We start from the raw sequence: 16,684 nt of genomic DNA on the forward strand, positions 1-16,684 counted from the left end.
ACTCTGGGAGGCCAGGGCGGGAGGATTGCTTGAAGTCAGGCTTTTGAGACCAGCCTGAGCAAGAGCAAGACCCCCATCTCTACTAAAAATAGAAAGAAATTAGCTGGACAACTAAAAATATGTAGAAAAAATTAGCCGGGCATGGTGGCACATGCCTGTAGTCCCAGCTACTTGGGAGGCTGAGGCAGGAGGATCGCTTGAGCCCAGGAGTTTGAGGTTGCTGTGAGCTAGGCTGACGCTACGGCACTCTAGTCCTGGCAACAGAGCGAGACTCTGTCTCAAGAAAAAAAAAAAAAAGAAGGGACTAGTCTAATGGGAACAGACTGAGGGGGAGCCCAGAAAGGCCTGTCTGTTCAGATTCTTCCTGGCCTCTCTGTGCAGTAATCCTTCCTCATGGGTACGGGCAGGCCCTCTGGAATGAGGGCTTTAGGGCCTACTATCAGAAAAGGTAGCTCAGAGAATTGTTTTACATCCAGCTCCTACACAGAAAGGTAGAGGAAGGTTAGCTTAGAGGAATATTTCTAGGTTTTATGGCTGGCTCTGAGGAAGAGGAGTCTAGTTTTTGTGGCTTGCCTTGGAGGAAAAAGGGGAACAGGAGAAGGTCTGAGAGAGACTTTGTTTCCGAGGCCCTTCCAACGCCCTCCAGTTCGAAGCCCTCAGCCTGCCAAAGCACCACACTTTCTCTGGGGTATTATTTTCTGAGCCCGAGCACGCTGACGGCAGTATTTGCACCAGAGGAACTGGAAAGGGGTAAATCGGACTCCTCCTCCACCAGCACCAGGGCAGATGTTAAGCATGTACCAGCCACTTGCACCCACGCCTTTCTCTCCTTCACAAGGTGTGAGCAGAGCCACGAAGGGCTGTGCTGGTCAGGATTCAGCTGCGCTGGGAGTGACAAAAAGCAAATAGAACCGCGGCTTCCTAGGTGTGAGTCCGTTTCTCTCTGGCAGAAGCAGACCCTGGCTGGAGCCAGGCAGGTCGGGGCTGGAACGGTGGCTTCAGCTTATTGCCCCACTGGCCTCCATGTGTGGCTTTTGCTCACGATCTGGGTGACGGCCCAAGCGCCACGTTCCAGCCAGTAGCAAAGAGAAGGACGAAGAAGTACACACTCTGTCCTGGTAAGTCCATGGACAGAGGTGACCCATAACATTTCTGCCCATTTGAAACAGGCTGCAGCAAAGTCACTCAGCCGGATCTGGCTGCAGGGGAGGCCAGTTTAGAGAGGGGTTGGTGCCCCACTGAGGCTGAGAAGGGGGGGCGGGGGCTGGGGGCAGCTGAAGCGACCCGATGGGACCCAGAGCACGGAGGAGAGGGAAAACTGCTGTGCGTGTGCTGGGAGTGGGTGTCGTCTGTGGAACTCTGAAGGAGCTGACTGGAATAGCAAATCAGAAATACTGACAAAACAGATTAAACAAACAAGGTGGAAGCCGGATCTCAGTGAGGGTCCAGGAAAGCAGACAAAAGAATCTTCATCTCATGCCATTAGACACCGGAGGCATTGAACTCTTCAGTAGGGGAGCTACACCATCAGAGGCATGTGAGAAATTTTAATCTGACACTTATGTGCTAGACATATTGGAGGCGGGAGGAAAAACAGGAAGCAGCGGGGAGGTTGGAAAGGAGACTCATTTCACAAGCCAGGTGTGAGGTGATTACGTGGGGGCAATGGGAATGAGGAGGAAGAAACGAATGTGAGAGAGGCATTTGCTAGAACATGTGCTGGAACTGATGGCCGGTCAGAGTTTCAGGCTGCGGGGGGCACAGACGGGACTCACAGTGGCGGGGTCCATGGAGTGAGCCCGGCTTGGCAGGTGCTCCAGAGCCAGCTGCCTAGAAGCAGAGTGCGGGGTGGGGACTTCTGCTCGCTGGGATCCCACTTGTCCAAGTTTGCTTCGGGTGCCTGCGCTTTGGGGGTGTTACTTAAGAAGTCCTTGCCCAGACCAATGTCCTGAAGTGTTTGCCCCAAGTTTTCTTTTAGTGTAATAGTTTCATAGGTTCGGGTCTCAGATATGAGTCTTTAATCCATTTTGATTTGATTTTTGTATATGGTGACAGATAAGCGTCTAGTTTCATTCTTCTGCATATGGATATTCAGTTTTTCCAGCTCCATTTATCGCAAAGACTGTCCTTTCCCCACTAGGTGTTCTTGGCAACTTTTGTTGAAGATAGGTTCACTACAGATGTGTAGATTTATTTCTGGGTTCTCTATTCTGTTCCGTACATCTATGTGTCTTTTTTTATGCCAGTACCATGCTGTTTTGGTTATTAGAGTTCTAGAAGTCAGGTAATGTGATGCGTCCAGTTTTGTTCTTTTTGCTAAGGATGGCTGTGGCTATTCTGGGTCTTTTGTGGCTCCATGTAAATTTTAGGATTTTTTTTTTTCTATTTCTGTGAAAAATGTCATCCGTGTTTTGATAGGGATCACATGGAATCTATAGATTGCTTTGGGTAGTATGGACATTTTAACAATATTGATTCTTCCAATCCATGAGCATGGAATATCTTCCCATTTTTTTGTGCATCCTCTTCAACTTCTTTCATCAGTGTTTTATAGTTTTCATTATAGAGATCTTTTACTTCTTTGGTTAAGTTTATTACTATGTAGTTTATTTTAATTGCAGCTATTGTAAATGGAATTACTTTCTTGGTTTCTTTTTCAGATTGTTTACTGTTGGCATATAGAAATGCTACTGATTTTTGTATGTTGATTTTGTTTCCTGCCACTGTACTGTATTTGCTTATCAGTTCTAACAGTTTTTGGGTGGAGTCTTTAGGTTTCTCCAGATATAAGATCATATTGGCTGAAAACAAGGATGATTTGACTTCTTATTTTCCAATTTGGATGCCCTTTATTTCTTTCTCTTGTCAGATTGCTCTAGCTAGAAGTTCCAGTACTATGATGAGTAACAATGGTGACAGTGGCCCTCTTAGAGGAAAGGCTTTCAGTTTTTCCCGATTCACTATGATACTAGCTGTGGGTCTGTCATATATGGCTTTTATAGTGTTGAGGTAAGTTCCTTTTATACCCAGTTTTTTTGACAGTTTTTATCATGAAGGGATGTTGAATTTTATTGAGTGCTTTTGCAGCATCAATTGAAATGATCATATGGTTTTTGTCCTTCGTTCTGTTGGTGGGATGTATCACATGGATTGATATGTATGTGTTGAACCAATCTTGCATCCCTGGGATGAATCCCACTTGATCATGATGACTAATCTTTTTAAAGTGTTGTTGAATTTGGGTATTGGCCTATAGTTTTCTTTTTTCTTGTATCTTTGTCTGGTTTTGGTATCAAGGTGATACAGGTCTCATAGAGTTTGGGAGTATCTCCTCCTCCTTGATTTTTTTGGAATAATTTAAGTAGAATTGGTATTAGTTCTTCTTTGAATGTTTAGTAGAATTCAGCAGTGAAGCCAGTGGGTCCTGGGATTGACTTTGATGGGAGACTTGTTATTATTGCTTCTATCTTGTTACTTGTTATTGGTTTATTCAGGTTTTGGATTTCTTCCTGGTTCAATCTTGATAGGTTGTCTGTGTTTAGAAATTTGTCCATTTCTTCTAGGTTTTCCAATTTATTGGAATATAATTACTTATAGTAGTCATATATTGGGGGTGGCTCTCAAGAGAAAGAGACTGACGGAAACAGGATAGGAAAGGGAAAGAAGCTAAGCAAGGATGTGGGCTGAGCCTCAGTCTGAGCCCGTGGGGAAGCTCAGGGCTGCACAGAGCTTGCACCACAGTCTGCTGCACCTTGAGGCAAGGGGGGCTGCTGTTGTGTAGCCCTACATCAGGCAGTCACTGGCCGAGGTCTGTCCAAAGTGTTTGTAAGGGAGGATGTCTTGGCTCCTGTTTGGCCCAGAGCAATGCTCCAGAAAGGGCACAGCGTGTGTGGTTACCAGCTAATATTCCCACAGTATGGAGCTTTCTGAGAGAACTAAAAATAGAACTACTATTCCATCCAGCAATCCTACTACTGGGTGTATACTCAAAGGACAAGAAATCATTATATAAAAAAGATAACTGTACTCATATGTTTATTGTAGCACTATTCAAAATAGCAAAGATACGGAATCAAACTAAGTGTCTATCAATAGATGATTTGATGAAGAAGAATTTGTATACACACACATACACACACACACACACAGGAATACTATTCAGCCATAAAAAAGAATGAAATCATGTCTTTTACAGCAACATGGATGGAGGTCATTATCTTAAGTGTAATAACTCGGAAACAGAAAGTCAAATGCCTCATGTACTTACTTATAAGTGAGAACTAAATAATGTGTACACATGAACATAGAGAGTAGAATAACGGATATTGGAGACTAGCAAGGGTCAGAGGGTGGAAGGGGGTTGAGGGATGAGAAATAACTCAATGGGTACAATGTATGTTATTGGGGTGATGGTTACACTAAAAGCCCAGACTTTACCACTACCCAATATATCCATGCAACAAAATTGTACTTGTACCCCCTAAATTCATACAACCACAACGAGAAAACATTCCCAGCAGCTGGGAGAGGAGCGGCCCAGCTGGTAGGAAGGAGACAGGCCCAAACACCATCCATGATAGTGGATCCATGTTGGTTGTGTTGGATTTGAGGTGGCACAGAAATAAGGAATTGGCACATGAGTAGTGGGAAATTGAAGATTCAGGACAGGAGTTCACATGAAAAACTAGGACTAGCCACATAGCTATTGGAGTGGGGGCCTGGGCACACATGTAACCGATTCAACAAGAAGGAATGAGCTCTTGGAAGGCCCTGGGTGGGGAGAAGGCAGCAACCCTTAGGAAAGTAACGTGGCTACAGCGTCACGGGAAGGTTGAGGAGCCGATGAACAAAGCAGAGATGAGTAGAAAAGCACGTTAGGGCAGTAGTTGGCCTTGCATTATGACCAGAAGTAAATGGAACAAATTGAAGGGTAATGACTTCGGAGAAAAGGTTGAGGGTTTTTTTTTTTTTTGTCAGTTTGGAGGTTGTTGGTGGCCTTTGAAGGAACAATTTCCCAGCAGGATGGCATAAGAGACCATAGGGTGAGGTCTAGCAATGCTGTCCACATTTAATGCCAGTCCATTCTGACTGACTCTTGACTCAGCCAGGGTACTCTCTGCTCCTGTTTACATACTGCTCATCTGGGCTTGTTCTAAAGATAGCCTGTGTCCTGGTTATCAAATGCTGCCTTAGAAATTACCCCAAGATTTTTGGCATGAGACAACCCTTTGTTACGTTTGTGGATTCCGTGGGTCAGGAGTTTGGACTGGCACAGTGGGGATGGCTCAGTTCTGCCTCCTGACGTCTGGGGCTGTGGCTGGAAGGCGGGGGGCTGGGGGCTGGGTCACCTGCAGACCTTCACATGCCTGGCGGCAGATGCTGGCTACCGGCTACCAGCTCGGGGCTACCCGCTCGGGGGCCTCGGTTCTTCTCCCCATGGTCAAGTTTGAGTTTCTCTGGCTTGGGGGCCGGGTTGCTTCGAGGGAACCAGGCACGAACTGCATTCTTTTCGTGATCTCACCTTTTAACCATCTGCATCACTTCCCGCTTGCCCCAACAGTCAGAGTAGACACAGCCCCGCCCAGATTCAAAGGGAAGGCACGTGGCCCCCACCCTGGACTGTCAGTCGCGGGGCAGGAGAGCATGTGGAGAGGGGCCCGTCTCTGGAAGACACGATCTGCCGTGCTCTGTCTGTGCTCTCTGCGTGCTTCTCGCCAGTGGCCCCATTTATTCAACAGTCCCCGTGTCAATCATAACAGCAGCTCTAGGAGCTTCCTGAGGAAGGGGTCTGGCTGCTCCTTCCGTCTACTTGATCTTTACCTCCCGAGCATTTGCACAGTAATGGCCTACAACGCATACCTGTGGAAGGAGGGAATTCTTTTAATTCTGTCATCTATTTTTCACATACACTGTGTCATTTGATCCTAAACTAGCAGCCATTGCCGTTTCACAGTGGAAGAAATTGAAGGGTGAACGGTCTGCCCCAGATGACTCAGCCCTTCTTGGTTGATGCAGCTCTTATTAGAACTTGTGCGGGGACTGTTTCCTCAATACCCTGCCCTCCGCGCCCCCACGGCGGCACAGGACCATCCGCAGGGCTGTGGGCAGAGCTCCCTCAGCCACTTGCGGACTCTTCCTGGATCTCATACGCGTGACGATTTTTTTTTTTTTTTTTTGAGACAGAGTCTTGCTCTGTTGCCCGGGCTAGAGTGAGTGCCGTGGCATCAGCCTAGCTCACAGCAACCTCAAACTCCTGGGCTCAAGCGATCCGCCTGCCTCAGCCTCCTGAGTAGCTGGGACTACAGGCATGCGCCACCATGCCCGGCTAATTTTTTCTATATATATTTTTAGTTGTCCAGATAATTTTTATTTCTATTTTTAGTAGAGACGGGGTCTCGCTCAGGCTGGTCTCGAACTCCTGACCTCGAGCGATCCACCCGCCTCGGCCTCCCAGAGTGCTAGGATTACAGGCGTGAGCCACCGCACCCGGCCACGCGTGACGATTTAATATGAAGATTTAATATGATTTTGCATCTGTTTTTCATGGGAGCAGGCAAGGGCTAGGACCAGGATCCTCGTGCTAAATTCCACTTCTGGGATGGGTAGAAGGCCAGGGTGAAGGTGCTCCTCATCGCTCTGTCCCTGCGATGAGCAGATAGCACCAGGTGAGGAGGGTAAGTGGGTGGTGCCCACGCTGCTGAGAGCTCGGGTGGAGCACTGGGCGCTGCGCCGGGGTAGCCGCACAGGAGGGGCAGGGCCTGGAGAGGGGAAGGCCCGGCTCAGAGGGCGGAAGGGAGCCAATTCCTCCTCCCCACAGTCACGGCACAGCCCGCGGTGGGTGGCGGGTGCTTATCAGGGTCCCAAGTGGGTAGGAGCAGGTCCCAGAACTTGCATTAGGCCTGAATTTTCCAAATCCCCCCGTCCCTTCCCCCCGACCCCTCACTGCTCCCATCTCCAGCCAATCTTTGTTTTTTTTGTTGTTGAGACAGAGTCTCGCTCTGTTGCCCGGGCTAGAGTGCCGTGGCGTCAGCCTAGCTCACAGCAACCTCAAACTCCTGGGCTTAAGCGATCCTCCTGCCTCAGCCTCCCGAGTAGCTGGCACTACAGGCATGTGCCACCATGCCTGGCAAATTTTTCTATATGTTTTTAGTTGTCCAGCTAATTTCTTTCTATTTTTTTTTTTTTTTTTAGTAGAGACAGGGTCTTGCTCTTGCTCAGGCTGGTCTCGAACTCCTGAGCTCAAACGATCCTCCCGCCTTGGCCTCCCAGAGTGCTAGGATTACAGGCGTGAGCCACCACGCCTGGCCTCCAACCAGTCTTTGACTTTATCTCTTCAGTTTCTTTCTCAGAGATTGCAGATCAGGAAGGGCCTTTGGAAACCACAGCTTCCACTTCCTCTGTGGGGGCAGAAAGCACAGGACTGTCTAACCTCTTGATGCCTGGAGAGTAACAGGGAGGACTCCCGTCCTGGCCCAGTCCCCACTGTCCTGCACCAGCCCTGCAGGGCCCTCTTAGGGGCCGTTTTGTCTCTGTTTCTCCTCATTCTCACTTCTGCTCGAGTGCACACCTCTCCCTGCTTCATCCCTCCGGCAGCAGCTCAGGGGCCCCCCAGCTCACCTCTGACTCCTGGCATCCCCTTCATGGACCTTGGTGGGCCTGCCGTGACCGTGTCACCTGTGAGTCCCTCTTGCTGCTTTGTTCCAGCCCGCCAATGTGCCTCCTGCTCCCCCACCCAGGAATCACTCACTGCTCCGCCATCCGTCCCTCTGGAATGCGCCCTCCTCCAGGACACCCCTCCTCCCACGTCCTGTAGTATTTTGTTTAAACTAACAATGCCCCTCCATGATTAAAATAATACATGTTTGTTGTGGAAAGTCTGTAAAATGCAAAATGTATAAAAAAGAAAATTAAAAGTACTCATAATTCCATCACCCAAATATGGTTCACGTTCCTTTCTGGCGCGTTTCCTTCTGTCGTTCTCACCCTCCCTGCTCTGGGCCTCCACGTGTGCGTGTTATTCCTCCCACCTGAAAGTGGCTTCCCTCGGCCTGCCCTTGCATCTGAGAGGAAACCCGCCCGTCCTGTCCCTACTGCAGTAAAGGCCGTTCTTGCTGCGAACCCACCCCACCCCCGCATCCCGGCTACGCACTCACAGCCAGAGACGAATCCTCATCTTCGTCCTCATGTGTTTAACGTCTGTCTAGCTGCTTGGCTTGATGCAAGGTCTGGGACTGGCGTTCGCGTTTGCTCTGGTGGCCCTGGCTCCAGCCACGGGGCCCCGTATACAGAAAACACACAGCACGTTGCACCATGCTGCCTTCCTCACGCAGCCCGTGCCTGTCTTCTCAGCACTTTAAATAATCAATTTAACACATACAATTAATCAATTACCATGTGCCTGATGTGGTGCCAGGTACAGGATCCCAAGCTAAGGGCCTGATTCCTGACCTCAAGGGGCTCTCAGTGTTGTGAGGGGACAGGTAAGTGGAGCACCCCCACGTCCCCAGGCATATGGTGGTGGGTGGTGTTAAGCAAATGGAATCAGGTGGACGGAGAGATCACCAGGCCCATCTCTTCCTGTAAGGATGAGGGAACAAGGGTGGTAAGTGACTTAACCAAAGCCACCATTGGGTGATTAATTGGTGGCAGCTCTGGGACTAGAACCTGGATCTTCAGACTCCTAGCCCAGTGCTCTTTCCACTGTGCCCTAGAGGCCTTTGGAGTGCCTTGTCCCCTCTCCTCCCAGTTTGTTAATCCCCTAGTCCTTTGATTTTCCCTTGTCGAGGCTCTCCAGGCTCTACACTTTTCCTCACCACGGTTTCCTGGGCTCCAAGCCCCCATCACCTCCAGCCTTCACTTTCCTCCCTCACCTCTGGGCTTCTAGTCCTGCCCTGCTCACATTCCTTCTCCACGCTGCAGCCAGACTGAGCCTTCGCAAATGTTAAGTGTGAGTACGTCTATTCCCGGCTTAAGACTCCAGAGGCTTCCTACCTACCAGGTGTTTAGAAATGTGTTCAAAATCCTGAATGTGGTCTATTGGTCTGCCATAACGAAATACCCTAGGCTGGGTGGTTTAAATGACAGACGTTTATTTCTCAGAGTTCTAAAGGCTGAGAAGTCCAGATCAAGGGGCCAGCAGGTAGGGTTCACTTGGAGGCCTCTTTTCTTGGCTGGCGGGTGGCCGCTGTTTTGCTGTGTGCTCGCGTGGCGTCTCTGTGTGGGTTCAGGGACAGGGAGCTCTCTCGTCTCCCACTCCTTCTGTGAAGACACCGATCCCATCAAATTAGGGCACCATCCTTAGGACCTCGCTTAACCTTAATTACCTCCTAAAATCCCTCCCTCCAAATATAGTCATATTAGGGGTTAGGGTTTCAACATAAGAATTTTGGGGGGTTAGGGATTCAACATAAGAATTTTGGGGGGACACACTTCAGTCCATTATGGTTATGGACTTTCTTGGTTTAGCTGCCCTTACCAGCCTCTTCTAAACCCTCCCACCTCTCTGCATCTGCATTTCTCTATCTGGGATTTCTCTTGGTTCCTTGAACTTGTCCAGATCTCTTGCAGCTCTTGTCCCACACCCCTCCCCACTCCGATGTCTTTGTATTTAGGTCTGGCACTTTCAAGTCTCAGTTTAAATGTCAGTTTTAAGGGAGGCCTTCCCTGATACCCCATCCTGTGTTAGTCCTCCGGCTGTGCATTCCCACCGCGCCTGCACTCCACCTTTTGTAGGAGTCACCACCTCCGCCCTGTGTGTTCCACGTCTGTCCTGCCGAGCACAGGGCAGGAGCATCTCTGTCTGGTTGGTTGCAGCGTCTCCAGGGCTAGCACAGTGCCTGCACCTAGTAAGCAATCGGTGAAACTGGCTCTGGTTGGTAGATGCTCAATGAAGCTCCATCTACCTGAGTTGTCCTCATATAGTTTCTCAGATAGTACATGTGTTTTGTTGTCTAAATCTCTCAGCAGGATCCTGTCTGCCTCTTTTCTTTCCTTTTCTTTTTTCTCTCTTTCTTTCTTTTTCTTTCTTTTTTTCTTTCTATTACTGTTATTTATTATTATTATTCTTTTGAGCTCTACATATTCAGAGAAACTTGTGCTGTAACAAACCATGGAAATGATCCCTGAGAGTATAGTCTTTGCTCCTTTCTTCAAATCCCCTACCCTGTGCCCACGATGGGCTGCTTCAATCAGGAAACTTCCCATAAACGATTAATTGATCTCCCTACAACTTCTCTAATAGGCATGGCGTTGGAAGTAATAACCATATTTAAAAGAATATGTTATACAGCGGGACAATTTATTATGACTTTAATGTAATAACAATCCATGGAAAGTTAAAAAGGAATGAAGGTGTTCTTCTCCTCTCCCTTTTCTGGGAAGCCAGGACTCTGTTCTCTTGATGTCGTGGGTTTCCTGACCCCCGAGGGATTTGGCTTTTTTGTGTGTTTTAGAAGGAACAGGAAGAATCAGGCTGGGTGGGGCTTGGGAGGAGGCCCGCCCCGCTAGGCCTTGTCTTTGGAAGGTGCTGGACGGACGCCTGTGGTGCCGGCCGTCTGAGGAGGGGGTGGGGACGGGGCCTACCCTGGGTGGGCTTCTGGGGGAAAGAGAGGGGCGCAGCTTCTGAAGAAGCACGTGGGGCCTGGGCCTGTTGCAAGGTGGCCTTGAGGTGGGTGTGTCAGAACTGGGCTGGAGCGCTCTGGGCGAGGTGCCTTCAGAGCCTCTGCAAATGCCCCCAAGCCCCAGCCAAGGCCAGATCCAGACTGTAGAATAGCACTAAAAATAATGGTGTCCCCTCCCCCCAATGTAATTAAAACAAGTATATGAAACCCAAAACAGCTTTAAGGATGTGCTAGGCTGGGCACAGTGGCTCACGCCTGTAATCCCAGCACTTTGGGAGGATCACTTGAGGGCATGAATTCAAGACCAGCTTGGGCAACATAGTAAGACCCCATCTCTACAAAAAAATTAAAAAAGAAATTAACTGGGCATGGTGGCATGTGCCTATAGTCCTAGCTATTTGGGAGGTTGAGGCAGGAGGATCACTTGAGGCTGGGAGTTCGAGGTTACAGTGAGCTATGATCCAGCCACTGTACTACAGCCTGGGTGACAGAGCAAGACCCTGTCTCTCAAAAAAAAATAAAAAGCATGTGCTCCTAGGACCATGCTCTTCTTTTATGCTCTTCTCCCTCCATCTTCTCCTCCCTGTCTTCCTGCTCCCTTTCTTCTTCCTGAATATCAAATTATTTTCAAGATTTATTTGTCCATTTGTTTGTTTCTCTCCTTCGCTGAGGCCATGCCTGGAAGGTCAGGAACTGCCCAGGGCAGCTGAGCGGCCTGACTTCTAACGGGCCCACAGGCTGGGCCAGGGCAGTGCTGACGTGTGGCCAGAGGAGCACACTCTTGAGCTTCCTCAGGACTGCAAACGCCCAGGCCGGGGAAGGGAGCCTGAAAATTGTCAGACACCGGAGTTCCAGTCGGTGACAGTCAGGACTATGTCAGAGATAAGGACATCACTTGTAGCCCAGAGCTGCAGAGTGACCACACCTGTTGCATATGTGGCCGTACGCACCTCCCTACACATAAAGTTTCTAGAGGGACAGAGAAGAGACCAGTAACAATTATGGCTTCTGGGAACTAGGACAGGGTGGACTTTTTTTTTTAATTGTTTGACTTTTTTTTTTAAACGTTGAACAAATGTTATTATTTGTATAATAAAAACGTACTTCAAAAATTAAAATGACAGCAACAATAAGCTCATCAGAATTCTTCAAACCGCAGGACAGCTGCTGACTCTGCTTCACCGGAGGGGTTAGCTTGTGACCAGGCATGGGCCGGCAGAGGGACAGTGATGCCTTCTAGCTGTGGCATGTCCTCTGGGCAGCTGGAGAGAAGGACAAACACAGAGTGGGCTGTGAAGTGTGCTGAGATGGATCAGGCCTGGTGCTAGAACATTCCTTCCCTCTGTCAGCGGGCACCTACCTCGCCCCTGTGTCCCAGGGACCAAGGATGTAGCAGCGAGCACAGCAGACTGGGCTCCTAGGATCCCAGACTTAGAGGCTGAAGGAGGGGATGCGTGGATCACCCCGGCTGGCAGGAGGGCAGGGAGCGTGAGGACCACCGAGGGCCCAGGAAGCCCCCAGGCCTGGCGTGGGCCGCGTGGAGAAGGTGGTCTGCCTGTCCCAGGGCAGCCGGGGCCTTGCACCTCCTTTCAGGAACTCCTATGTGCTGTTTGAGGGGCTGGAAGGTTTCTTTTTAATTGAAATTTAAAATTAAAAAATTTTTTTCATTTGAAAAATTACCATATAGTAAAACTGACTTTTTTAGTGTCCAGTTCTATGAATTTGACACATGGAGAGATTCATGCTGTCACCACCACAGTCATGTAGTCGGCACAGCTGACGCAGAAGTTCCGCTGCCCCGAAACTCCCCTGTGCTGCCCCCTGGCAGTCCCGGCTAGGCCCGCCCCCAGCTTGCTCCCGCCCCCACACTTCCCTGGCTGTTCTCATCCAGTCTCTCTTGCGACAGTTTCCTCTTTTCAGAACTGGCACATGAAAGGAATTATATAGTACGTAGCCTTTTGAGACCAGCTTTTTTCACTGAGCATAAGGCCTTTGAGATTCATCCACGTTGCTGCACGTGCCAGTCATTTGCTGCATTTTATTGCTGGATAGTGTTCCATAGAATGGCTATGCCAAGTTGTCCATTTACCCATTTTAGCCCAGTTTTTGGTAATTACAAATAAAGGTGCTATGATCATTTAGCGTACAGGTTTTGTTATGAACACATTTTTAATTTTTCTCAGGTGAATACCGATGGAATTGTTAAGTCATATGATAAGTGTATGTTTAACTTTATAGGAAATGGCCCAGCTGTGTTCCAGATAGCTGTGCCATCTTGCATTTCACCAGCAGGTAGGAGAGTTCTGGTTGCTCTGCGTCTTCAGCAGCACCTGGCAGTGCCATCAGTACTTTTTATTTCAGTCGTCCTGGTAAATATGTAGTGGTAATTCCTCAGGGTTTTAGTTTGCTTTCCCAAATGGCTAATAATGTTGAGCATTTTTTTAAGTGCTTATTTGCCTCTTATATCCTCTTTGGTGAAGTGTCTATTCAAGTCTGTTGCCTATTTTTAAATTGTATTGTTTTCTTGCAGTTGAGTTTTGAGAGTTCTTTATATTCTGGATACAAATCCTTTGTGGGATATGTGATTTGCAAATACTTTCTTCCACTTGGTGTCTTTTCCTTGTCTTAGTAGGATCTTTGGCACAGTAAATATTTTTTTATTTTCATGAAGAATCTTTCTTTTTTATTACTTGTTTTTATTGCACTATAACTGACACACAGCGAAGTGTACAAATCTCCAGTGTACCAACCCATACATTTTTACATTTGTGTCTACCCATTTAACCACCATCCATCCAGACAAGATAACATCAACCCAGAAGTTTCCCTTGTTCCTCTTTCCAGTCTATATGCAGCACCCTCTTTCCTGCCCCCTCCCCCAAAATAACCACTATTCTGGCTTCTGTCACCATAGATTGGTTTTGCCTGGAAAGTTTCTAACGACTGTGCTCCAAGGTTTATGATCTACTTGGTTCATGATCTCCAATCTCTTGGAGAGAGACTCTGATGCCCCTCACCAGATACCCTGCGGACGCTGGTGAGCAGAGCTGCCTTCTCATCCTCCTGCTTCCCGGGTGCTAGCAGGCCAAGCCTCACAGCAGGGTCCAAAAAGTTGGTAGAAAATGACAGAAAAGGCTTAGTCACCCTAAAAATCCAGCGAGGGGGGATGGGCACAGTCCCAGGAATCAAAAGACACAATCAGTTCCTCTCTCTGACATTTCTGCATGTTCTTGAGCAAACCACATAATCTTCTTGAGCCTTAGCTGCCTCATCTGTAAAGTGGGAACGGTAATATCCACTGTGGTTATGGGGCCTGATCACAAATATAGTGGAGTCCCTCTCTCTTTCCAGGTGTATAGGGAAATTGTATTTTGCTACTTCATTTAACTTCTGCCAATTCACCCAGGCATGGCTATGTGACTTGCTTTGGCCAGTTAAAATGTATCCTTTCTATGTGGAAATTTTTTTTTTTTTTTTTTTTGAGACAGAGTCTCGCTGTGTTGCCCGGGCTAGAGTGAGTGCTGTGGCATCAGCCTAGCTCACAGCAACCTCAAACTCCTGGGCTTAAGCGATCCTACTGCCTCAGCCTCCCTAGTAGCTGGGACTACAGGCATGTGCCACCATGCCCGGCTAATTTTTTTCTATATATGTATTTTAGTTGGCCAGATAATTTCTTTCTATTTTTGGTAGAGACGGGATCTCGCTCTTGCTGAGGCTGGTCTTGAACTCCTGACCTCGAGCTATCCACCCGCCTCCGCCTCCCAGAGTGCTAGGATTACAGGCGTGAGCCACCGCGCCCGGCCTCTATGTGGAAATTTTAAAAGCTAGTGTGTGATTTTCCACATTCCTTCTTCTTTCTGCCATGGCGCCTGCGATATACTAGTGGCTGCTCCATCAGCCTGGATCCTGAGCCTCAGCCACAGCACCATGGAGCAATCTGAACATTTGCTGCACAAAACCATTGCGATTTGGGAGTTGTTTGTTCCTGAAGCGTAACCTAGCTTGCTTGGGTGAGATGCCATATTACAGACATGTCACCAAGATTATGTGAAATGAAATGGATGGGGCTTGTTGGTGCATAATAAGGCTTGATTTCCTTCCTTTCAAACTTTCCTTTCTTTCTGAGGAGTCATGGACCCAGGGAGACGTGAACCCTTGCCAGAGGCGTGGGACAGCCAACACCCAGCCACCAAAGAAAGAGCCAGAGGAAAGGATACAAAGTGACAAAGGGTCCAAAATATGACTTGGAGAAAGAAAAAGAAACAAAGTGATAATGAAAGAGAGACAAAACATAAGAACAGGGAGGAGAGAGGTACCGGGATTCCCCAGACATAGCCAGAGGTGATTCTCAGAAAAGCAAAACAAAGAAACGAACCACTGAGGCAAATGGAAACTGCATCTCTTTGAGTTGTTCACTCCAACCCCAGGCAAACAACGTCATCTGTTACTATAGAGGAACAAACTAGCTTTGGCTAATATAGCTCCCAGTCATGTATTTATCGGTCTTTTTACCCGGTGTTTACTGCCTGCCCTGCGTCTGGCTTATGCTGGATTTTCCGAGCAAAGCAACCCCGGTGTCGGTCTCTGCCTTCGGTCTGGACCCCCAGTCTGGTGTGAAACAGACACGTGAACAGTTAGGATACAGCCTGGTCTGTGCACTGATGGAAACGCACGAGGAATTAAGGGAGAAGGGAACCAGGCCCTGCACGAGGCGGTGGGGGTTGGAGAGGGCTTTCTGGAAGACGTGAGTCTCAGTGTGTTGAGGGATGCCTAGGAGTTAGCAAGGGTAGGGTTCACGGGGGGTAGAGGGGACATGCTGGGCAGAGGGGCAACCGGAGCCAGGTGGTGGAGGTGAGAAGCTGCAGGTAGTCTGGGGTTGCTGTGGGCAGCAGGAGGTGAGGCTGGAGAGGGACTCAGGGGCCTATTACAGAGACTCAAATGTCATGTTCCAATGTTAGTTTTTCAGCCAAGCTCAGTGGCTCACACCTGTAATCCCAGCACTTTGGGAGGCTGAGGTGGGAGGATCGCTTGAGGCCAGGAGTGCAAGACCAGCCTGGGTACCATAGACCTTGTCTTTACAAAAAACAGAAAAATTAGCCAGGCGTGGTGGCACACGCCTGTAGTCTCTACTCAGGAAGTTGAGGTGGGAGGATCACTTGAGCCCAGGAATTCAAGGTTGCAGTGAGCTATGATGATGCCACTGCACTCTAGCCAGGGTGACAGAGCAAAGACCCTGTCTCAAAAAAAAAAAAGAAAGAAAAGAAAAAGAGGTTAGGTGCGGTGGCTCACGCCTGTAATCCTAGCACTCTGGGAGCCCGAGGCGGGGGGATCACTCAAGGTCAGGAGTTCAAGACCAGCCTGAGCAAGAGCGATACCCCGCTCTAAAAAATAGAAAGAAATTATCTGGACAACTAAAAAATATATATAGAAAAAATTAGCCAGGCATGGTGGCACATGCCTGTAGTCCCAGCTACTCGGGAGGCTGAGGCAGAAGGATTGCTTAAGCCCAGGAGTTTGAGGTTGCTGTGAGCTAGGCTGACCCCAGGGCACTCTAGCCCCGGGCAACAAAGCAAGACTCTGTCTCAAAAAAAAAAAAATTTAAAAAAATATAAAAAAAGAAAAGAAAAAAAGAAAAAGAAAAACAATGTTGGTCTTTCAATGGGTAGGCTGGAACACATTTGGGCTGTTAAGCAGGGAAGTGGCATGGTCAGATTTTAGCCAAATTGTTCTTTCTGCCTACCATGTGGACAGTGGGTTGAGAAGCATGTCTTTGCGTGAGGTCTCTTGGCATTGGGCTGAATGCTCAGCCCAGGGCCTGCAAGTGGATGAGATGGTCCCTGGGAGACCATCCCAGCCAGTGGTTGGTGACTATTGCCACGTCCTGGGCATTGTGCTGTATGCTCTACGTGGAGTAACTCACTCAGTCACCCAACAACCCTGTGACATGGGTATTTTTATCATCTGTATTTTGACAGTGAGTAACTGGGCACAGAGAGGTTAAACTACGCTTCCCAGCGGCACAGCTAGCCAGCGGCCGGCCTGCTTTCCCACAGTGCTGGCCTCCG

At 48.6% G+C, this 16,684-nt stretch overlaps 1 long non-coding RNA gene across 1 annotated transcript in view; it reads left to right on the plus strand.

Moving 5' to 3' along the window:
- The first annotated feature begins 1,076 nt into the window (after window positions 1-1,076).
- LOC123631700 overlaps window positions 1,077-16,684 on the plus strand; it is a 42,750-nt gene continuing 27,142 nt past the window's right edge. Inside the window, exon 1 of the long non-coding RNA XR_006733214.1 lies at window positions 1,077-1,118. This is a non-coding gene — a long non-coding RNA (uncharacterized LOC123631700). The remainder of the gene's footprint in view (window positions 1,119-16,684) is intronic.

This window comes from Lemur catta, chromosome 2 (genome assembly GCF_020740605.2).
Source record: "Lemur catta isolate mLemCat1 chromosome 2, mLemCat1.pri, whole genome shotgun sequence".
NCBI classification, from domain to species: domain Eukaryota; kingdom Metazoa; phylum Chordata; class Mammalia; order Primates; family Lemuridae; genus Lemur; species Lemur catta.